Here is a 25031-nt window from a genome sequence, read left to right as displayed (position 1 = left end):
CGCACCTCTGGTGTTCTCCATGGACAGAAGATCCCTCTGACCCTGTATGGAGCAGCCAAAGTTGCACCTCTGCTGGTCTCCATGGACAGAAGATTCCTGTGACCCTGTATGGAGCAGCCAAAGTCGCACCTCTGCTGGTCTCCATGGACAGAAGATCCCTCTGACCCTGTATGGAGCAGCCAAAGTCACACCGCTGCTGGTCTCCATGGACAGACGATCCCTCTGACCCTGTATGGAGCAGCCAAAGTCACACCTCTGCTGATCTCCATGGACAGAAGATCCCTCTGACCCTATATGGAGCAGCCAATGTCACACCTCTGCTGGTCTCCATGGACAAAAGATCCCTCTGACCCTGTATGGAGCAGCCAAAGTCACACCTCTGCTGGTCTCCATGGACAGAAGATCCCTCTGACTCTGTATGGAGCAGCCAAAGTCACACCTCTGCTGGTCTCCATGGACAGAAGATCCCTCTGACGCTGTATGAAGCAGCCAAAGTCGCACCTCTACTGATCCGTATAGACAGAAGATCCCTCTGACCCTGTATGGAGCAGCCAAAGTCGCACCTCTACTGATCCGTATAGACAGAAGATCACTCTGACCCTGTATGGAGCAGCCAACGTCACACCTCTGCTGGGCTCCATGGACAGAAGATCCCTCTGACCCTGTATGGAGCAGCCAAAGTCACACCTCTGTTGGTCTCCATGGACAGAAATTCCCTCTGACCCTGTATGGAGCAGCCAAAGTCACACCATTGGTGGTCTCCATGGCAATAAGATACCTCTGACCCTGTATGGAGCAGCCAAAGTCGCACCTCTACTGATCCGTATAGACAGAAGATCCCTCTGACCCTGTATGGAGCAGCCAATGTCACACCTCTGCTGGTCTCCATGGACAGAAGATCCCTCTGACCCTGTATGGAGCAGCCAAAGTCACACCTATGCTGGTCTCCAGGGACAGAAGATCCCTCTGACCCTATAGGGAGCAGCCAAAGTCGCACCTCTACTGATCCGTATAGACTGAAGATCCCTCTGACCCTGTATGGAGCAGCCAAAGTCACACCTGTGCTGGTCTCCATGGATAGAAGATCCCTCTGCCCTTGTAGGGACCGGCCAAAGTCACACCTCTGCTGGTCTCTATGGACAGAAGATTCCTCTGCCCCTTGTAGGGACTGGCCAAAGTCACACCTCTGCTGGTCTCCATTGCCAGAAGATCCCTCTACCCCTGTATGGAGCAGCCACAGTCACACCTCTGCTGGTCTCCATGGACAGAAGAACCCTCTGACCCTGTATGGAGCACCCAAAGTCGCACCTCTGGTGTTCTCCATGGACAGAAGATCCCTCTGACCCTGTATGGAGCAGCCAAAGTCGCACCTCTGCTGGTCTCCATGGACAGAAGATTCCTGTGACCCTGTATGGAGCAGCCAAAGTCGCACCTCTGCTGGTCTCCATGGACAGAAGATCCCCCTGACCCTGTATGGAGCAGCCAAACTCACACCGCTGCTGGTCTCCATGGACAGACGATCCCTCTGACCCTGTATGGAGCAGCCAAAGTCACACCTCTGCTGATCTCCATGGACAGAAGATCCCTCTGACCCTATATGGAGCAGCCAATGTCACACCTCTGCTGGTCTCCATGGACAAAAGATCCCTCTGACCCTGTATGGAGCAGCCAAAGTCACACCTCTGCTGGTCTCCATGGACAGAAGATCCCTCTGACTCTGTATGGAGCAGCCAAAGTCACACCTCTGCTGGTCTCCATGGACAGAAGATCCCTCTGACGCTGTATGAAGCAGCCAAAGTCGCACCTCTACTGATCCGTATAGACAGAAGATCCCTCTGACCCTGTATGGAGCAGCCAAAGTCGCACCTCTACTGATCCGTATAGACAGAAAATCACTCTGACCCTGTATGGAGCAGCCAAAGTCATGCCTCTGCTGGTCTCCATGGACAGAAGATCCCTCTGACCCTGTATGGAGCAGCCAAACTCGCACCTCTGCTGGTCTCCATGGACAGAAGATCCCGCTGACCCTGTATGGAGCAGCCAATGTCGCACCTCTGCTGATCTCCATGGACAGAAGATCCCCCTGACCCTGTATGGAGCAGCCACAGTCACACCTCTGCTGGTCTCCATGGACAGAAGATCCCTCTGACTCTGTATGGAGCAGCCAAAGTCACACCTCTGCTGGTCTCCATGGACAGAAGATCCCTCTGACCCTGTATGGAGAAGCCAAAATCACACCTCTGCTGGTCTCCATGGACAGAAGATCCCTCTGACCCTTATGGAGTAGCCAAAGTCACACCTCTGCTGGTCTCCATGGACAGATGATCCCTCTGACCCTGTATGGAGCAGCCAAAGTCACGCCTCTGCTGGTCTCCATGGACAGAAGATCCCTCTGACCCTGTATGGAGCAGCCAAAGTCATGCCTCTGCTGGTCTCCATGGACAGAAGATCCCTCTGACCCTGTATGGAGCAGCCAAAGTTGCACCTCTGCTGGTCTCCATGGACAGAAGATCCCGCTGACCCTGTATGGAGCAGCCAATGTCGCACCTCTGCTGGTCTCCATGGACAGAAGATCCCTCTGACCCTGTATGGAGCAGCCAAAGTCACAGCTATGCTGGTCTCCATGGACAGAAGATCCTTCTGACCCTGTATGGAGCAGCCAAAGTCACACCTCTGCTGGTCTCCATGGACAGAACATCCCTCTGACCCTGTATGGAGCAGCTAAAGTCACACCTCTGCTGGTCTCAATGGACAGAAGATTCCTCTGACCCTGTATGGAGCAGCCAAAGTCACACCTATGCTGGTCTCCAGGGACAGAAGATCACTCTGACCCTATAGGGAGCAGCCAAAGTCGCACCTCTACTGATCCGTATAGACTGAAGATCCCTCTGACCCTGTATGGAGCAGCCAAAGTCACACCTGTGCTGGTCTCCATGGATAGAAGATCCCTCTGCCCTTGTAGGGACCGGCCAAAGTCACACCTCTGCTGGTCTCTATGGACAGAAGATTCCTCTGCCCCTTGTAGGGACCGGCCAAAGTCACACCTCTGCTGGTCTCCATTGCCAGAAGATCCCTCTACCCTTGTATGGAGCAGCCACAGTCACACCTCTGCTGGTCTCCATGGACAGAAGAACCCTCTGACCCTGTATGGAGCACCCAAAGTCGCACCTCTGGTGTTCTCCATGGACAGAAGATCCCTCTGACCCTGTATGGAGCAGCCAAAGTCGCACCTCTGCTGTTCTCCATGGACAGAAGATTCCTGTGACCCTGTATGGAGCAGCCAAAGTCGCACCTCTGGTGGTCTCCATGGACAGAAGATCCCTCTGACCCTGTATGGAGCAGCCAAAGTCACACCGCTGCTGATCTCCATGGACAGAAGATCCCTCTGACCCTGTATGGAGCAGCCAAAGTCGCACCTCTGCTGGTCTCCATGGACAGAAGATTCCTGTGACCCTGTATGGAGCAGCCAAAGTCGCACCTCTGCTGGTCTCCATTGCCAGAAGATCCCTCTACCCCTGTATGGAGCAGCCACAGTCACACCTCTGCTGGTCTCCATGGACAGAAGAACCCTCTGACCCTGTATGGAGCACCCAAAGTCGCACCTCTGGTGTTCTCCATGGACAGAAGATCCCTCTGACCCTGTATGGAGCAGCCAAAGTCGCACCTCTGCTGGTCTCCATGGACAGAAGATTCCTGTGACCCTATATGGAGCAGCCAAAGTCGCACCTCTGCTGGTCTCCATGCACAGAAGATCCCTCTGACCCTGTATGGAGCAGCCAAAGTCACACCGCTGCTGGTCTCCATGGACAGACGATCCCTCTGACCCTGTATGGAGCAGCCAAAGTCACACCTCTGCTGATGTCCATGGACAGAAGATCCCTCTGACCCTATATGGAGCAGCCAATGTCACACCTCTGCTGGTCTCCATGGACAAAAGATCCCTCTGACCCTGTATGGAGCAGCCAAAGTCACACCTCTGCTGGTCTCCATGGACAGAAGATCCCTCTGACTCTGTATGGAGCAGCCAAAGTCACACCTCTGCTGGTCTCCATGGACAGAAGATCCCTCTGACGCTGTATGAAGCAGCCAAAGTCGCACCTCTACTGATCCGTATAGACAGAAGATTCCTCTGACCCTGTATGGAGCAGCCAAAGTCGCACCTCTACTGATCCGTATAGACAGAAGATCCCTCTGACCCTGTATGGAGCAGCCAATGTCACACCTCTGCTGGTCTCCATGGACAGAAGATCCCTCTGACCCTGTATGGAGCAGCCAAAGTCACACCTATGCTGGTCTCCAGGGACAGAAGATCCCTCTGACCCTGTATGGAGCAGCCAAAGTCACACCTGTGCTGGTCTCCATGGATAGAAGATCCCTCTGCGCTTGTAGGGACCGGCCAAAGTCACACCTCTGCTGGTCTCTATGGACAGAAGATTCCTCTGCCCCTTGTAGGGACCGGCCAAAGTCACACCTCTGCTGGTCTCCATTGCCAGAAGATCCCTCTACCCCTGTATGGAGCAGCCACAGTCACACCTCTGCTGGTCTCCATGGACAGAAGAACCCTCTGACCCTGTGTGGAGCACCCAAAGTCGCACCTCTGGTGTTCTCCATGGACAGAAGATCCCTCTGACCCTGTATGGAGCAGCCAAAGTCGCACCTCTGCTGGTCTCCATGGACAGAAGATTCCTGTGACCCTATATGGAGCAGCCAAAGTCGCACCTCTGCTGGTCTCCATGCACAGAAGATCCCTCTGACCCTGTATGGAGCAGCCAAAGTCACACCGCTGCTGGTCTCCATGGACAGACGATCCCTCTGACCCTGTATGGAGCAGCCAAAGTCACACCTCTGCTGATGTCCATGGACAGAAGATCCCTCTGACCCTATATGGAGCAGCCAATGTCACACCTCTGCTGGTCTCCATGGACAAAAGATCCCTCTGACCCTGTATGGAGCAGCCAAAGTCACACCTCTGCTGGTCTCCATGGACAGAAGATCCCTCTGACTCTGTATGGAGCAGCCAAAGTCACACCTCTGCTGGTCTCCATGGACAGAAGATCCCTCTGACGCTGTATGAAGCAGCCAAAGTCGCACCTCTACTGATCCGTATAGACAGAAGATCACTCTGACCCTGTATGGAGCAGCCAAAGTCATGCCTCTGCTGGTCTCCATGGACAGAAGATCCCTCTGACCCTGTATGGAGCAGCCAAACTCGCACCTCTGCTGGTCTCCATGGACAGAAGATCCCGCTGACCCTGTATGGAGCAGCCAATGTCGTACCTCTGCTGATCTCCATGGACAGAAGATCCCCCTGACCCTGTATGGAGCAGCCACAGTCACACCTCTGCTGGTCTCCATGGACAGAAGATCCCTCTGACTCTGTATGGAGCAGCCAAAGTCACGCCTCTGCTGGTCTCCATGGACAGAAGATCCCTCTGACCCTGTATGGAGAAGCCAAAATCACGCCTCTGCTGGTCTCCATGGACAGAAGATCCCTCTGACCCTTATGGAGTAGCCAAAGTCACACCTCTGCTGGTCTCCATGGACAGATGATCCCTCTGACCCTGTATGGAGCAGCCAAAGTCACGCCTCTGCTGGTCTCCATGGACAGAAGATCCCTCTGACCCTGTATGGAGAAGCCAAAATCACGCCTCTGCTGGTCTCCATGGACAGAAGATCCCTCTGACCCTTATGGAGTAGCCAAAGTCACACCTCTGCTGGTCTCCATGGACAGATGATCCCTCTGACCCTGTATGGAGCAGCCAAAGTCACGCCTCTGCTGGTCTCCATGGACAGAAGATCCCTCTGACCCTGTATGGAGCAGCCAAAGTCATGCCTCTGCTGGTCTCCATGGACAGAAGATCCCTTTGACCCTGTATGGAGCAGCCAAAGTTGCACCTCTGCTGGTCTCCATGGACAGAAGATCCCGCTGACCCTGTATGGAGCAGCCAATGTCGCACCTCTGCTGGTCTCCATGGACAGAAGATCCCTCTGACCCTGTATGGAGCAGCCAAAGTCACAGCTATGCTGGTCTCCATGGACAGAAGATCCTTCTGACCCTGTATGGAGCAGCCAAAGTCACACCTCTGCTGGTCTCCATGGACAGAACATCCCTCTGACCCTGTATTTAGCAGCTAAAGTCACACCTCTGCTGGTCTCAATGGACAGAAGATTCCTCTGACCCTGTATGGAGCAGCCAAAGTCACACCTATGCTGGTCTCCAGGGACAGAAGATCCCTCTGACCCTATAGGGAGCAGCCAAAGTCGCACCTCTACTGATCCGTATAGACTGAAGATCCCTCTGACCCTGTATGGAGCAGCCAAAGTCACACCTGTGCTGGTCTCCATGGATAGAAGATCCCTCTGCCCTTGTAGGGACCGGCCAAAGTCACACCTCTGCTGGTCTCTATGGACAGAAGATTCCTCTGCCCCTTGTAGGGACCGGCCAAAGTCACACCTCTGCTGGTCTCCATTGCCAGAAGATCCCTCTACCCCTGTATGGAGCAGCCACAGTCACACCTCTGCTGGTCTCCATGGACAGAAGAACCCTCTGACCCTGTATGGAGCACCCAAAGTCGCACCTCTGGTGTTCTCCATGGACAGAAGATCCCTCTGACCCTGTATGTAGCAGCCAAAGTCGCACCTCTGCTGGTCTCCATGGACAGAAGATTCCTGTGACCCTGTATGGAGCAGCCAAAGTCGCACCTCTGCTGGTCTCCATGGACAGAAGATCCCTCTGACCCTGTATGGAGCAGCCAAAGTCACACCGCTGCTGGTCTCCATGGACAGACGATCCCTCTGACCCTGTATGGAGCAGCCAAAGTCACACCTCTGCTGATCTCCATGGACAGAAGATCCCTCTGACCCTATATGGAGCAGCCAATGTCACACCTCTGCTGGTCTCCATGGACAAAAGATCCCTCTGACCCTGTATGGAGCAGCCAAAGTCACACCTCTGCTGGTCTCCATGGACAGAAGATCCCTCTGACTCTGTATGGAGCAGCCAAAGTCACACCTCTGCTGGTCTCCATGGACAGAAGATCCCTCTGACGCTGTATGAAGCAACCAAAGTCGCACCTCTACTGATCCGTATAGACAGAAGATCCCTCTGACCCTGTATGGAGCAGCCAAAGTCGCACCTCTACTGATCCGTATAGACAGAAGATCACTCTGACCCTGTATGGAGCAGCCAACGTCACACCTCTGCTGGTCTCCATGGACAGAAGATCCCTCTGACCCTGTATGGAGCAGCCAAAGTCACACCTCTGTTGGTCTCCATGGACAGAAATTCCCTCTGACCCTGTATGGAGCAGCCAAAGTCACACCATTGGTGGTCTCCATGGCAATAAGATACCTCTGACCCTGTATGGAGCAGCCAAAGTCGCACCTCTACTGATCCGTATAGACAGAAGATCCCTCTGACCCTGTATGGAGCAGCCAATGTCACACCTCTGCTGGTCTCCATGGACAGAAGATCCCTCTGACCCTGTATGGAGCAGCCAAAGTCACACCTATGCTGGTCTCCAGGGACAGAAGATCCCTCTGACCCTGTATGGAGCAGCCAAAGTCACACCTGTGCTGGTCTCCATGGATAGAAGATCCCTCTGCCCTTGTAGGGACCGGCCAAAGTCACACCTCTGCTGGTCTCTATGGACAGAAGATTCCTCTGCCCCTTGTAGGGACCGGCCAAAGTCACACCTCTGCTGGTCTCCATTGCCAGAAGATCCCTGTACCCCTGTATGGAGCAGCCACAGTCACACCTCTGCTGGTCTCCATGGACAGAAGAACCCTCTGACCCTGTATGGAGCACCCAAAGTCGCACCTCTGGTGTTCTCCATGGACAGAAGATCCCTCTGACCCTGTATGGAGCAGCCAAAGTCGCACCTCTGCTGGTCTCCATGGACAGAAGATTCCTGTGACCCTGTATGGAGCAGCCAAAGTCGCACCTCTGCTGGTCTCCATGGACAGAAGATCCCTCTGACCCTGTATGGAGCAGCCAAAGTCACACCTCTGCTGGTCTCCATGGACAGAAGATACCTCTGACCCTGTATGGAGCAGCCAAAGTCACACCGCTGCTGGTCTCCATGGACAGACGATCCCTCTGACCCTGTATGGAGCAGCCAAAGTCACACCTCTGCTGATCTCCATGGACAGAAGATCCCTCTGACCCTATATGGAGCAGCCAATGTCACACCTCTGCTGGTCTCCATGGACAAAAGATCCCTCTGACCCTGTATGGAGCAGCCAAAGTCACACCTCTGCTGGTCTCCATGGACAGAAGATCCCTCTGACTCTGTATGGAGCAGCCAAAGTCACACCTCTGCTGGTCTCCATGGACAGAAGATCCCTCTGACGCTGTATGAAGCAGCCAAAGTCGCACCTCTACTGATCGGTATAGACAGAAGATCCCTCTGACCCTGTATGGAGCAGCCAAAGTCGCACCTCTACTGATCCGTATAGACAGAAAATCACTCTGACCCTGTATGGAGCAGCCAAAGTCATGCCTCTGCTGGTCTCCATGGACAGAAGATCCCTCTGACCCTGTATGGAGCAGCCAAAGTCGCACCTCTACTGATCCGTATAGACAGAAGATCACTCTGACCCTGTATGGAGCAGCCAAAGTCATGCCTCTGGTGTTCTCCATGGACAGAAGATCCCTCTGACCCTGTATGGAGCAGCCAAAGTTGCACCTCTGCTAGTCTCCATGGACAGAAGAGTCCTGTGACCCTGTATGGAGCAGCCAATGTCGCACCTCTGCTGATCTCCATGGACAGAAGATCCCCCTGACCCTGTATGGAGCAGCCACAGTCACACCTCTGCTGGTCTCCATGGACAGAAGATCCCTCTGACTCTGTATGGAGCAGCCAAAGTCACGCCTCTGCTGGTCTCCATGGACAGAAGATCCCTCTGACCCTGTATGGAGAAGCCAAAATCACGCCTCTGCTGGTCTCTATGGACAGAAGATCCCTCTGACCCTTATGGAGTAGCCAAAGTCACACCTCTGCTGGTCTCCATGGACAGATGATCCCTCTGACCCTGTATGGAGCAGCCAAAGTCACGCCTCTGCTGGTCTCCATGGACAGAAGATCCCTCTGACCCTGTATGGAGCAGCCAAAGTCATGCCTCTGCTGGTCTCCATGGACAGAAGATCCCTCTGACCCTGTATGGAGCAGCCAAAGTTGCACCTCTGCTGGTCTCCATGGACAGAAGATCCCGCTGACCCTGTATGGAGCAGCCAATGTCGCACCTCTGCTGGTCTCCATGGACAGAAGATCCCTCTGACCCTGTATGGAGCAGCCAAAGTCACAGCTATGCTGGTCTCCATGGACAGAAGATCCTTCTGACCCTGTATGGAGCAGCCAAAGTCACACCTCTGCTGGTCTCCATGGACAGAACATCCCTCTGACCCTGTATTTAGCAGCTAAAGTCACACCTCTGCTGGTCTCAATGGACAGAAGATTCCTCTGACCCTGTATGGAGCAGCCAAAGTCACACCTATGCTGGTCTCCAGGGACAGAAGATCCCTCTGACCCTATAGGGAGCAGCCAACGTCGCACCTCTACTGATCCGTATAGACTGAAGATCCCTCTGACCCTGTATGGAGCAGCCAAAGTCACACCTGTGCTGGTCTCCATGGATAGAAGATCCCTCTGCCCTTGTAGGGACCGGCCAAAGTCACACCTCTGCTGGTCTCTATGGACAGAAGATTCCTCTGCCCCTTGTAGGGACCGGCCAAAGTCACACCTCTGCTGGTCTCCATTGCCAGAAGACCCCTCTACCCCTGTATGGAGCAGCCACAGTCACACCTCTGCTGGTCTCCATGGACAGAAGAACCCTCTGACCCTGTATGGAGCACCCAAAGTCGCACCTCTGGTGTTCTCCATGGACAGAAGATCCCTCTGACCCTGTATGGAGCAGCCAAAGTTGCACCTCTGCTGGTCTCCATGGACAGAAGATTCCTGTGACCCTGTATGGAGCAGCCAAAGTCGCACCTCTGCTGGTCTCCATGGACAGAAGATCCCTCTGACCCTGTATGGAGCAGCCAAAGTCACACCGCTGCTGGTCTCCATGGACAGACGATCCCTCTGACCCTGTATGGAGCAGCCAAAGTCACACCTCTGCTGATCTCCATGGACAGAAGATCCCTCTGACCCTATATGGAGCAGCCAATGTCACACCTCTGCTGGTCTCCATGGACAAAAGATCCCTCTGACCCTGTATGGAGCAGCCAAAGTCACACCTCTGCTGGTCTCCATGGACAGAAGATCCCTCTGACTCTGTATGGAGCAGCCAAAGTCACACCTCTGCTGGTCTCCATGGACAGAAGATCCCTCTGACGCTGTATGAAGCAGCCAAAGTCGCACCTCTACTGATCCGTATAGACAGAAGATCCCTCTGACCCTGTATGGAGCAGCCAAAGTCGCACCTCTACTGATCCGTATAGACAGAAGATCACTCTGACCCTGTATGGAGCAGCCAACGTCACACCTCTGCTGGTCTCCATGGACAGAAGATCCCTCTGACCCTGTATGGAGCAGCCAAAGTCACACCTCTGTTGGTCTCCATGGACAGAAATTCCCTCTGACCCTGTATGGAGCAGCCAAAGTCACACCATTGGTGGTCTCCATGGCAATAAGATACCTCTGACCCTGTATGGAGCAGCCAAAGTCGCACCTCTACTGATCCGTATAGACAGAAGATCCCTCTGACCCTGTATGGAGCAGCCAATGTCACACCTCTGCTGGTCTCCATGGACAGAAGATCCCTCTGACCCTGTATGGAGCAGCCAAAGTCACACCTATGCTGGTCTCCAGGGACAGAAGATCCCTTTGACCCTATAGGGAGCAGCCAAAGTCGCACCTCTACTGATCCGTATAGACTGAAGATCCCTCTGACCCTGTATGGAGCAGCCAAAGTCACACCTGTGCTGGTCTCCATGGATAGAAGATCCCTCTGCCCTTGTAGGGACCGGCCAAAGTCACACCTCTGCTGGTCTCTATGGACAGAAGATTCCTCTGCCCCTTGTAGGGACCGGCCAAAGTCACACCTCTGCTGGTCTCCATTGCCAGAAGATCCCTCTACCCCTGTATGGAGCAGCCACAGTCACACCTCTGCTGGTCTCCATGGACAGAAGAACCCTCTGACCCTGTATGGAGCACCCAAAGTCGCACCTCTGGTGTTCTCCATGGACAGAAGATCCCTCTGACCCTGTATGGAGCAGCCAAAGTCGCACCTCTGCTGGTCTCCATGGACAGAAGATTCCTGTGACCCTGTATGGAGCAGCCAAAGTCGCACCTCTGCTGGTCTCCATGGACAGAAGATCCCCCTGACCCTGTATGGAGCAGCCAAACTCACACCGCTGCTGGTCTCCATGGACAGACGATCCCTCTGACCCTGTATGGAGCAGCCAAAGTCACACCTCTGCTGATCTCCATGGACAGAAGATCCCTCTGACCCTATATGGAGCAGCCAATGTCACACCTCTGCTGGTCTCCATGGACAAAAGATCCCTCTGACCCTGTATGGAGCAGCCAAAGTCACACCTCTGCTGGTCTCCATGGACAGAAGATCCCTCTGACTCTGTATGGAGCAGCCAAAGTCACACCTCTGCTGGTCTCCATGGACAGAAGATCCCTCTGACGCTGTATGAAGCAGCCAAAGTCGCACCTCTACTGATCCGTATAGACAGAAGATCCCTCTGACCCTGTATGGAGCAGCCAAAGTCGCACCTCTACTGATCCGTATAGACAGAAAATCACTCTGACCCTGTATGGAGCAGCCAAAGTCATGCCTCTGCTGGTCTCCATGGACAGAAGATCCCTCTGACCCTGTATGGAGCAGCCAAACTCGCACCTCTGCTGGTCTCCATGGACAGAAGATCCCGCTGACCCTGTATGGAGCAGCCAATGTCGCACCTCTGCTGATCTCCATGGACAGAAGATCCCCCTGACCCTGTATGGAGCAGCCACAGTCACACCTCTGCTGGTCTCCATGGACAGAAGATCCCTCTGACTCTGTATGGAGCAGCCAAAGTCACACCTCTGATGGTCTCCATGGACAGAAGATCCCTCTGACCCTGTATGGAGAAGCCAAAATCACGCCTCTGCTGGTCTCCATGGACAGAAGATCCCTCTGACCCTTATGGAGTAGCCAAAGTCACACCTCTGCTGGTCACCATGGACAGATGATCCCTCTGACCCTGTATGGAGCAGCCAAAGTCACGCCTCTGCTGGTCTCCATGGACAGAAGATCCCTCTGACCCTGTATGGAGCAGCCAAAGTCATGCCTCTGCTGGTCTCCATGGACAGAAGATCCCTCTGACCCTGTATGGAGCAGCCAAAGTTGCACCTCTGCTGGTCTCCATGGACAGAAGATCCCGCTGACCCTGTATGGAGCAGCCAATGTTGCACCTCTGCTGGTCTCCATGGACAGAAGATCCCTCTGACCCTGTATGGAGCAGCCAAAGTCACAGCTATGCTGGTCTCCATGGACAGAAGATCCTTCTGACCCTGTATGGAGCAGCCAAAGTCACACCTCTGCTGGTCTCCATGGACAGAACATCCCTCTGACCCTGTATGGAGCAGCTAAAGTCACACCTCTGCTGGTCTCAATGGACAGAAGATTCCTCTGACCCTGTATGGAGCAGCCAAAGTCACACCTATGCTGGTCTCCAGGGACAGAAGATCACTCTGACCCTATAGGGAGCAGCCAAAGTCGCACCTCTACTGATCCGTATAGACTGAAGATCCCTCTGACCCTGTATGGAGCAGCCAAAGTCACACCTGTGCTGGTCTCCATGGATAGAAGATCCCTCTGCCCTTGTAGGGACCGGCCAAAGTCACACCTCTGCTGGTCTCTATGGACAGAAGATTCCTCTGCCCCTTGTAGGGACCGGCCGAAGTCACACCTCTGCTGGTCTCCATTGCCAGAAGATCCCTCTACCCCTGTAAGGAGCAGCCACAGTCACACCTCTGCTGGTCTCCATGGACAGAAGAACCCTCTGACCCTGTATGGAGCACCCAAAGTCGCACCTCTGGTGTTCTCCATGGACAGAAGATCCCTCTGACCCTGTATGGAGCAGCCAAAGTCGCACCTCTGCTGGTCTCCATGGACAGAAGATTCCTGTGACCCTGTATGGAGCAGCCAAAGTCGCACCTCTGCTGGTCTCCATGGACAGAAGATCCCTCTGACCCTGTATGGAGCAGCCAAAGTCACACCGCTGCTGGTCTCCATAGACAGACGATCCCTCTGACCCTGTATGGAGCAGCCAAAGTCACACCTCTGCTGATCTCCATGGACAGAAGATCCCTCTGACCCTATATGGAGCAGCCAATGTCACACCTCTGCTGGTCTCCATGGACAAAAGATCCCTCTGACCCTGTATGGAGCAGCCAAAGTCACACCTCTGCTGGTCTCCATGGACAGAAGATCCCTCTGACTCTGTATGGAGCAGCCAAAGTCACACCTCTGCTGGTCTCCATGGACAGAAGATCCCTCTGACGCTGTATGAAGCAGCAAAAGTCGCACCTCTACTGATCCGTATAGACAGAAGATCCCTCTGACCCTGTATGGAGCAGCCAAAGTCGCACCTCTACTGATCCGTATAGACAGAAGATCACTCTGACCCTGTATGGAGCAGCCAACGTCACACCTCTGCTGGTCTCCATGGACAGAAGATCCCTCTGACCCTGTATGGAGCAGCCAAAGTCACACCTCTGTTGGTCTCCATGGACAGAAATTCCCTCTGACCCTGTATGGAGCATCCAAAGTCACACCATTGGTGGTCTCCATGGCAATAAGATACCTCTGACCCTGTATGGAGCAGCCAAAGTCGCACCTCTACTGATCCGTATAGACAGAAGATCCCTCTGACCCTGTATGGAGCAGCCAATGTCACACCTCTGCTGGTCTCCATGGACAGAAGATCCCTCTGACCCTGTATGGAGCAGCCAAAGTCACACCTATGCTGGTCTCCAGGTACAGAAGATCCCTCTGACCCTATAGGGAGCAGCCAAAGTCGCACCTCTACTGATCCGTATAGACTGAAGATCCCTCTGACCCTGTATGGAGCAGCCAAAGTCACACCTGTGCTGGTCTCCATGGATAGAAGATCCCTCTGCCCTTGTAGGGACCGGCCAAAGTCACACCTCTGCTGGTCTCTATGGACAGAAGATTCCTCTGCCCCTTGTAGGGACTGGCCAAAGTCACACCTCTGCTGGTCTTCATTGCCAGAAGATCCCTCTACCCCTGTATGGAGCAGCCACAGTCACACCTCTGCTGGTCTCCATGGACAGAAGAACCCTCTGACCCTGTATGGAGCACCCAAAGTCGCACCTCTGGTGTTCTCCATGGACAGAAGATCCCTCTGACCCTGTATGGAGCAGCCAAAGTCGCACCTCTGCTGGTCTCCATGGACAGAAGATTCCTGTGACCCTGTATGGAGCAGCCAAAGTCGCACCTCTGCTGGTCTCCATGGACAGAAGATCCCTCTGACCCTGTATGGAGCAGCCAAAGTCACACCGCTGCTGGTCTCCATGGACAGACGATCCCTCTGACCCTGTATGGAGCAGCCAAAGTCACACCTCTGCTGATCTCCATGGACAGAAGATCCCTCTGACCCTATATGGAGCAGCCAATGTCTCACCTCTGCTGGTCTCCATGGACAAAAGATCCCTCTGACCCTGTATGGAGCAGCCAAAGTCACACCTCTGCTGGTCTCCATGGACAGAAGATCCCTCTGACTCTGTATGGAGCAGCCAAAGTCACACCTCTGCTGGTCTCCATGGACAGAAGATCCCTCTGACGCTGTATGAAGCAGCCAAAGTCGCACCTCTACTGATCCGTATAGACAGAAGATCCCTCTGACCCTGTATGGAGCAGCCAAAGTCGCACCTCTACTGATCCGTATAGACAGAAAATCACTCTGACCCTGTATGGAGCAGCCAAAGTCATGCCTCTGCTGGTCTCCATGGACAGAAGATCCCTCTGACCCTGTATGGAGCAGCCAAACTCGCACCTCTGCTGGTCTCCATGGACAGAAGATCCCGCTGACCCTGTATGGAGCAGCCAATGTCGCACCTCTGCTGATCTCCATGGACAGAAGATCCCCCTGACCCTGTATGGAGCAGCCACAGTCACACCTCTGCTGGTCTCCATGGACAGAAGATCCCTCTGACTCTGTATGGAGCAGCCAAAGTCACGCCTCTGCTGGTCTCCATGGACAGAAGATCCCTCTGACCCTGTATGGAGAAGCCAAAATCACGCCTCTGCTGGTCTCCATGGACAGAAGATCCCTCTGACCCTTATGGAGTAGCCAAAGTCACACCTCTGCTGGTCTCCATGGACAGATGATCCCTCTGACCCTGTATGGAGCAGCCAAAGTCACGCCTCTGCTGGTCTCCATGGACAGAAGATCCCTCTGACCCTGTATGGAGCAGCCAAAGTCATGCCTCTGCTGGTCTCCATGGACAGAATATCCCTCTGACCCTGTATGGAGCAGCCAAAGTTGCACCTCTGCTGGTCTCCATGGACAGAAGATCCCGCTGACCCTGTATGGAGCAGCCAATGTCGCACCTCTGCTGGTCTCCATGGACAGAAGATCCCTCTGACCCTGTATGGAGCAGCCAAAGTCACAGCTATGCTGGTCTCCATGGACAGAAGATCCTTCTGACCCTGTATGGAGCAGCCAAAGTCACACCTCTGCTGGTCTCCATGGACAGAACATCCCTCTGACCCTGTATGGAGCAGCTAAAGTCACACCTCTGCTGGTCTCAATGGACAGAAGATTCCTCTGACCCTGTATGGAGCAGCCAAAGTCACACCTATGCTGGTCTCCAGGGACAGAAGATCCCTCTGACCCTATAGGGAGCAGCCAAAGTCGCACCTCTACTGATCTGTATAGACTGAAGATCCCTCTGACCCTGTATGGAGCAGCCAAAGTCACACCTGTGCTGGTTTCCATGGATAGAAGATCCCTCTGCCCTTGTAGGGACCGGCCAAAGTCACACCTCTGCTGGTCTCTATGGACAGAAGATTCCTCTGCCCCTTGTAGGGACCGGCCAAAGTCACACCTCTGCTGGTCTCCATTGCCAGAAGATCCCTCTACCCCTGTATGGAGCAGCCACAGTCACACCTCTGCTGGTCTCCATGGACAGAAGAACCCTCTGACCCTGTATGGAGCACCCAAAGTCGCACCTCTGGTGTTCTCCATGGACAGAAGATCCCTCTGACCCTGTATGGAGCAGCCAAAGTCGCACCTCTGCTGGTCTCCATGGACAGAAGATTCCTGTGACCCTGTATGGAGCAGCCAAAGTCGCACCTCTGCTGGTCTCCATGGACAGAAGATCCCTCTGACCCTGTATGGAGCAGCCAAAGTCACACCGCTGCTGGTCTCCATAGACAGACGATCCCTCTGACCCTGTATGGAGCAGCCAAAGTCACACCTCTGCTGATCTCCATGGACAGAAGATCCCTCTGACCCTATATGGAGCAGCCAATGTCACACCTCTGCTGGTCTCCATGGACAAAAGATCCCTCTGACCCTGTATGGAGCAGCCAAAGTCACACCTCTGCTGCTCTCCATGGACAGAAGATCCCTCTGACTCTGTATGGAGCAGCCAAAGTCACACCTCTGCTGGTCTCCATGGACAGAAGATCCCTCTGACGCTGTATGAAGCAGCCAAAGTCACACCTCTACTGATCCGTATAGACAGAAGATCCCTCTGACCCTGTATGGAGCAGCCAAAGTCGCACCTCTGCTGATCCGTATAGACAGAAGATCACTCTGACCCTGTATGGAGCAGCCAACGTCACACCTCTGCTGGTCTCCATGGACAGAAGATCCCTCTGACCCTGTATGGAGCAGCCAAAGTCACACCTCTGTTGGTCTCCATGGACAGAAATTCCCTCTGACCCTGTATGGAGCAGCCAAAGTCACACCATTGGTGGTCTCCATGGCAATAAGATACCTCTGACCCTGTATGGAGCAGCCAAAGTCGCACCTCTACTGATCCGTATAGACAGAAGATCCCTCTGACCCTGTATGGAGCAGCCAATGTCACACCTCTGCTGGTCTCCATGGACAGAAGATCCCTCTGACCCTGTATGGAGCAACCAAAGTCGCTGGTCTCCATGGACAGAAGAACTCTCTGCCCTTGTAGAGACCAGCCAAAGTCACACCTCTGCTGGTCTCCATGGACAGAAGATCCCTTTGACCCTGTATGGAGCAGCCAAAGTCGCACCTCTACTGATCCGTATAGACAGAAGATCCCTCTGCCCTTGTAGGGACCGGCCAAAGTCACACGTCTGCTGGTCTCCATGGACAGAAGATCCCTCTGCCCTTGTAGGGACCGGCCAAAGTCACACCTCTGCTTTTCTCCATGGACAGAAGATCCCTCTGCCCTTGTAGGGACCGGCCAAAGTCACACCTCTGCTGCTCTACATGGACAGAAGATCCCTCTGCCCTTGTAGGGAACGGCCTAAGTCACACCTCTGTTGGTCTCCATTGCCAGAAGATCCCTCTGCCCTTGTAGGGACCGGCCAAAGTCACACCTCTGCTGGTCTCCATTGCCAGAAGATCCCTCTACCCCTGTATGGAGCAGCCACAGTCACACCTCTGCTGGTCTCCATGGACAGAAGAACCCTCTGACCCTGTATGGAGCACCCAAAGTCGCACCTCTGGTGTTCTCCATGGACAGAAGATCCCTCTGACCCTGTATGGAGCAGCCAAAGTCGCACCTCTGCTGGTCTCCATGGACAGAAGATTCCTGTGACCCTGTACGGAGCAGCCAAAGTCGCACCTCTGCTGGTCTCCATGGACAGAAGATCCCTCTGACCCTGTATGGAGCAGCCAAAGTCACAGCTATGCTAGTCTCCATGGACAGAAGATCCTTCTGACCCTGTATGGAGCAGCCAAAGTCACACCTCTGCTGGTCTCCATGGACAGAACATCCCTCTGACCCTGTATGGAGCAGCTAAAGTCACACCTCTGCTGGTCTCAATGGACAGAAGATTCCTCTGACCCTGTATGGAGCAGCCAAAGTCACACCTATGCTGGTCTCCAGGGACAGAAGATCCCTCTGACCCTATAGGGAGCAGCCAAAGTCGCACCTCTACTGATCCGTATAGACTGAAGATCCCTCTGACCCTGTATGGAGCAGCCAAAGTCACACCTGTGCTGGTCTCCATGGATAGAAGATCCCTCTGCCCTTGTAGGGACCGGCCAAAGTCACACCTCTGCTGGTCTCCATTGCCAGAAGAGCCATCTGTCCCTTATGGAGCAGCCAAAGTCACACCTCTGCTGGTCTCCATTGCCAGAAGAGCCATCTGTCCCTTATGGACCAGTCAAAGTCACACCTCTGCTGGTCTCCATTGCCAGAAGAGCCATCTGACCCTGTTTGGACCAGCCAAAGTCATACCTCTGCTGGTCTCCATTGCCAGAAGATCACTCTGCCTTTGTAGGGACTGGCCAAAGTCACACCTCTGCTGGTCTCCATTGCCAAAAGATTCCTCTGCCCTTGTAAGGACCGGCCTAAGTCACACCTCTGCTGGTCTCCATTGCCAGAAGATCCCTCTGCCCTTGTAGGGACCGGCCAAAGTCACACCTCTGCTGGTCTGCATGGACAGAAGATCCCTCTGACCATGTAGGGACAGGCCGAAGTGACACCTCTGCTGGTGTCCATGGACAGAAGATCCCTCTGTCCCTTATGGAGCAGCCAAAGTCACACGTCTGCTGGTCTCCATGGACAGAAGATCCCTCTGACGCTGTATGAAGCAGCCAAAGTCGCACCTCTACTGATCCATATAGACAGAAGATCCCTCTGACGCTGTATGAAGCAGCCAAAGTCGCACCTCTACTGATCCGTATAGACAGAAGATCACTCTGACCCTGTATGGAGCAGCCAAAGTCACACCTCTGCTGGTCTCCATGGACAGAAGATCCCTCTGACCCTGTATGGAGCAGCCAAAGTCACACCTCTGCTGGTCTCCATGGACAGAAATTCCCTCTGACCCTGTATGGAGCAGCCAAAGTCACACCATTGGTGGTCTCCATGGCAATAAGATACCTCTGACCCTGTATGGAGCAGCCAAAGTCGCACCTCTACCGATCCGAATAGACAGAAGATCCCTCTGACCCTGTATGGAGCAGCCAATGTCACACCTCTGCTGGTCTCCATGGACAGAAGATCCCTCTGACCCTGTATGGAGCAACCAAAGTCGCACCTCTGCTGGTCTCCATGGACAGAAGAACTCTCTGCCCTTGTAGAGACCGGCCAAAGTCACACCTCTGCTGGTCTCCATGGACAGAAGATCCCTTTGACCCTGTATGGAGCAGCCAAATTCGCACCTCTACTGATCCGTATAGACAGAAGATCCCTCTGCCCTTGTAGGGACCGGCCAAAGTCACACCTCGGCTGGTCTCCATGGACAGAAGATCCCTCTGCCCGTGTAGGGACCGGCCAAAGTCACACCTCTGCTTTTCTCCATGGACAGAAGATCCCTCTGCCCTTGTAGGGAACGGCCTAAGTCACACCTCTGTTGGTCTCCATTGCCAGAAGATCCCTCTGCCCTTGTAGGGACCGGCCAAAGTCACACCTCTGCTGGTCTCCATTGCCAGAAGAGCCATCTGTCCCTTATGGAGCAGCCACAGTCACACCTCTGCTGGTCTCCATTGCCAGAAGAGCCATCTGTCCCTTATGGACCAGTCAAAGTCACACCTCTGCTGGTCTCCATTGCCAGAAGAGCCATCTGTCCCTTATGGAGCAGCCACAGTCACACCTCTGCTGGTCTCCATAACCAGAAGATCTCTCTGACCCTGTTTGGACCAGCCAAAGTCATACCTCTGCTGGTCTCCATTGCCAGAAGATCACTCTGCCTTTGTAGGGACTGGCCAAAGTCACACCTCTGCTGGTCTCCATTGCCAGAAGATTCCTCTGCCCTTGTAGGGACCGGCCTAAGTCACACCTCTGCTGGTCTCCATTGCCAGAAGATCCCTCTGCCCTTGTAGGGACCGGCCAAAGTCACACCTCTGCTGGTCTGCATGGACAGAAGATCCCTCTGACCATGTAGGGACAGGCTGAAGTGACACCTCTGCTGGTCTCCATGGACAGAAGATCCCTCTGTCCCTTATGGAGCAGCCAAAGTCACACGTCTGCTGGTCTCCATGGACAGAAGATCCCTCTGACCCTGTATGGAGCAGCCAAAGTCACACCTCTGCTGGTCTCCATGGACAGAAGATCCCTCTGACCCTGTATGGAGCAGCCAAAGTCATGCCTCTGCTGGTCTCCATGGACAGAAGATCCCTCTGACCCTGTATGGAGCAGCCAAACTCGCACCTCTGCTGGTCTCCATGGACAGAAGATCCCGCTGACCCTGTATGGAGAAGCCAATGTTGCACCTCTGCTGGTCTCCATGGACAGAAGATCCCCCTGACCCTGTATGGAGCAGCCACAGTCACACCTCTGCTGGTCTCCATGGACAGAAGATCCCTCGGACTCTGTATGGAGCAGCCAAAGTCAAGCCTCTGCTGGTCTCCATGGACAGAAGATCCCTCTGACCCTGTATGGAGAAGCCAAAATCACGCCTCTGCTGGTCTCCATGGACAGAAAATCCCTCTGACCCTTATGGAGCAGCCAAAGTCACACCTCTGCTTGTCTCCATGGACAGAAGATCCCTCTGACCCTGTATGGAGCAGCCAAAGTCACGCCTCTGCTGGTCTCCATGGACAGAAGATCCCTCTGACCCTGTTTGGAGCAGCCAAAGTCATGCCTCTGCTGGTCTCCATGGACAGAAGATCCCTCTGACCCTGTATGGAGCAGCCAAAGTCGCACCTCTGCTGGTCTCCATGGACAGAAGATCCCGCTGACCCTGTATGGAGCAGCCAATCTCGCACCTCTGCTGGTCTCCATGGACAGAAGATCCCTCTGACCCTGTATGGAGCAGCCAAAGTCACACCTATGCTGGTCTCCATGGACAGAAGATCCTTCTGACCCTGTATGGAGCAGCCAAAGTCACACCTCTGCTGGTCTCCATGGACAGAAGATCCCTCTGACCCTGTATGGAGCAGCTAAAGTCACACCTCTGCTGGTCTCAATGGACAGAAGATTCCTCTGACCCTGTATGGAGCAGCCAAAGTCACACCTATGCTGGTCTCCAGGGACAGAAGATCCCTCTGACCCTATAGGGAGCAGCCAAAGTCGCACCTCTACTGATCCGTATAGACTGAAGATCCCTCTGACCCTGTATGGAGCAGCCAAAGTCACACCTCTGCTGGTCTCCATGGACAGAAGATCCCTCTGACCCTGTATGGAGCATCCAAAGTCACACCTCTGATGGTCTCCATGGACAGAAGATCCCTCTGACCCTGTATGGAGCAGCCAAAGTCGCACCTCTACTGATCTGTATAGACAGAAGATCCCTCTGACCCTGTATGGAGCAGCCAAAGTCACACCTCTGCTGGTCTCCATGGATAGAAGATCCCTCTGCCCTTGTAGGGACCCGCCAAAGTCACACCTCCGCTGGTCTCTATGGACAGAAGATTCCTCTGCCCCTTGTAGTGACCGGCCAAAGTCACACCTCTGCTGGTCTCCATTGCCAGAAGATCCCTCTACCCCTGTATGGAGCAGCCACAGTCACACCTCTGCTGGTCTCCATGGACAGAAGAACCCTCTGACCCTGTATGGAGCACCCAAAGTCGCACCTCTGGTGTTCTCCATGGACAGAAGATCCCTCTGACCCTGTATGGAGCAGCCAAAGTCGCACCTCTACTGGTCTCCATGGACAGAAGATCCCTCTGACCCTGTATGGAGCAGCCAAAGTCACACCTCTGCTGGTCTCCATGGATAGAAGATCCCTCTGCCCTTGTAGGGACCGGCCAAAGTCACACCTCTGCTGGTCTCTATGGACAGAAGATTCCTCTGCCCCTTGTAGGGACCGGCCAAAGTCACACCTCTGCTGGTCTCCATTGCCAGAAGATCCCTCTACCCCTGTATGGAGCAGCCACAGTCACACCTCTGCTGGTCCCCATGGACAGAAGAACCCTCTGACCCTGTATGGAGCACCCAAAGTCGCACCTCTGGTGTTCTCCATGGACAGAAGATCCCTCTGACCCTGTATGGAGCAGCCAAAGTCGCACCTCTGCTGGTCTCCATGGACAGAAGATTCCTGTGACCCTGTATGGAGCAGCCAAAGTCGCACCTCTGCTGGTCTCCATGGACAGAAGATCCCTCTGACCCTGTATGGAGCAGCCAAAGTCACACCGCTGCTGGTCTCCGTGGACAGACGATCCCTCTGACCCTGTATGGAGCAGCCAAAGTCACACCTCTGCTGATCTCCATGGACAGAAGATCCCTCTGACCCTATGTGGAGCAGCCAATGTCACACCTCTGCTGGTCTCCATGGACAAAAGATCCCTCTGACCCTGTATGGAGCAGCCAAAGTCACACCTCTGCTGCTCTCCATGGACAGAAGATCCCTCTGACTCTGTATGGAGCAGCCAAAGTCACACCTCTGCTGGTCCCCATGGACAGAAGATCCCTCTGACGCTGTATGAAGCAGCCAAAGTCGCACCTCTACTGATCCGTATAGACAGAAGATCCCTCTGACCCTGTATGGAGCAGCCAAAGTCTCACCTCTACTGATCCGTATAGACAGAAGATCACTCTGACCATGTATGGAGCAGCCAAAGTCACACCATTGGTGGTCTCCATGGCAATAAGATACCTCTGACCCTGTATGGAGCAGCCAAAGTCGCACCTCTACTGATCCGTATAGACAGAAGATCCCTCTGACCCTGTATGGAGCAGCCAATGTCACACCTCTGCTTGTCTCCATGGACAGAAGATCCCTCTGACCCTGTATGGAGCAACCAAAGTCGCACCTCTGCTGGTCTCCATGGACAGAAGAACTCTCTGCCCTTGTAGAGACCGGCCAAAGTCACACCTCTGCTGGTCCCCATGGACAGAAGATCCCTTTGACCCTGTATGGAGCAGCCAAAGTCGCACCTCTACTGATCTGTATAGACAGAAGATCCCTCTGCCCTTGTAGGGACCGGCCAAGGTCACACCTCTGCTTTTCTCCATGGACAGAAGATCCCTCTGCCCTTGTAGGGACCGGCCAAAGTCACACCTCTGCTGGTCTACATGGACAGAAGATCCCTCTGCCCTTGTAAGGAATGGCCTAAGTCACACCTCTGTTGGTCTCCATTGCCAGAAGATCCCTCTGCCCTTGTAGGGACCGGCCAAAGTCACACCTCTGCTGGTCTCCATTGCCAGAAGAGCCATCTGTCCCTTATGGAGCAGCCAAAGTCACACCTCTGCTGGTCTCCATTGCCAAAAGAGCCATCTGTCCCTTATGGACCAGTCAAAGTCACACCTCTGCTGGTCTCCATTGCCAGAAGAGCCATCTGTCCCTTATGGAGCAGCCACAGTCACACCTCTGCTGGTCTCCATAACCAGAAGATCCCTCTGACCCTGTTTGGACCAGCCAAAGTCATACCTCTGCTGGTCTCCATTGCCAGAAGATCACTCTGCCTTTGTAGGGACTGGCCAAAGTCACACCTCTGCTGGTCTCCATTGCCAGAAGATTCCTCTGCCCTTGTAGGGACCGGCCTAAGTCACACCTCTGCTGGTCTCCATTGCCAGAAGATCCCTCTGCCCTTGTAGGGACCGGCCAAAGTCACACCTCTGCTGGTCTCCGTGGACAGAAGATCCCTCTGACCCTGTATGGAGCAGCCAAAGTCACACCTCTGCTGGTCTCCATGGACAGAAGATCCCTCTGACCCTGTATGGAGCAGCCAATGTCACACCTCTGCTGGTCTCCATGGACAGAAGATCCCTCTGACCCTGTATGGAGCAGCCAAAGTCACACCTCTGCTGGTCTCCATGGACAGAAGATCCCTCTGACCCTGTATGGAGATTCGAAAGTCACACCTCTGCTGGTCTCCATGGATAGACGATCCCTCTGACTCTTTACGGAGCAGCCAAAGTCACACCTCTGCTGGTCTCCATGGACAGAAGATCCCTCTGACCCTGTATGGAGCAGCCAAAGTCACACCTATGCTGGTCTTCATGGACAGAAGATCCTTCTGACCCTGTATGGAGCAGTCAAAGTCACACCTCTGCTGGTTTCCATGGACAGAAGATCCGTCTGACCCTGTATGGAGCACCCAAAGTCACACCTCTGCTGGTCTCCATGGACAGAAGATCCCTCTGACCCTGTATGGAACAGCCAAAGTCACACCTCTGCTGATCTCCATGAACAGAAGATCCCGCTGAACCTGAAAGGAGCAGCCAAAGTCGCAACTCTGCTGGTCTCCATGGACAGAAGATCCCGCTGACCCTGTATGGAGCAGCCAAAGTAACACCTCTGCTGGTCTCCATGGACAGAAGATCCCTCTGACCCTGTATGGAGCAGCCAAAGTCGCACCTCTGCTGGTCTCCATGGACAGAAGATCCCGCTGACCCTGTATGGAGCAGCCAATGTCGCACCTCTGCTGGTCTCCATGGACAGACAATCCCTCTGACCCTGTATGGAGCAGCCAAAGTCGCACCTCTACTGATCCGTATAGACAGAAGATCCCTCTGACCCTGTATGGAGCAGCCAAAGTCACACCTCTGCTGGTCTCCATGGACAGAAGATCCCTCTGACCCTGTATGGAGCAGCCAAAGTCGTACCTCTGCTGGTCTCCATGGACAGAAGATCCCGCTGACCCTGTATGAAGCAGCCAATGTCGCACCTCTGCTGGACTCCATGGACAGACGATCCCTCTGGCCCTGTATGGAGCAGTGAAAGTCACACCTCTGCTGGTCTCCATGGACAGAAGATCCCTCTGACCCTGTATGGAGCAGCCAAAGTCGCACTTCTGCTGGTCTCCATGGACAGAAGATCCCTCTGACCCTGTATGGAGCAGCCAAAGTCGCACCTCTACTGATCCGTATAGACAGAAGATCCCTCTGACCCTGTATCGAGCAGCCAATGTCACACCTCTGCTGGTCTCCATGGACAGAAGATCCCTCTGACCCTGTATGGAGCAGCCA

This window comes from Triturus cristatus, chromosome 1_1 (assembly GCF_964204655.1).
Source record: "Triturus cristatus chromosome 1_1, aTriCri1.1, whole genome shotgun sequence".
Classification (NCBI taxonomy): domain Eukaryota; kingdom Metazoa; phylum Chordata; class Amphibia; order Caudata; family Salamandridae; genus Triturus; species Triturus cristatus.
The sequence above is the reverse complement of the archived record's forward strand: the minus strand, read 5'-3'. Positions refer to the sequence as shown.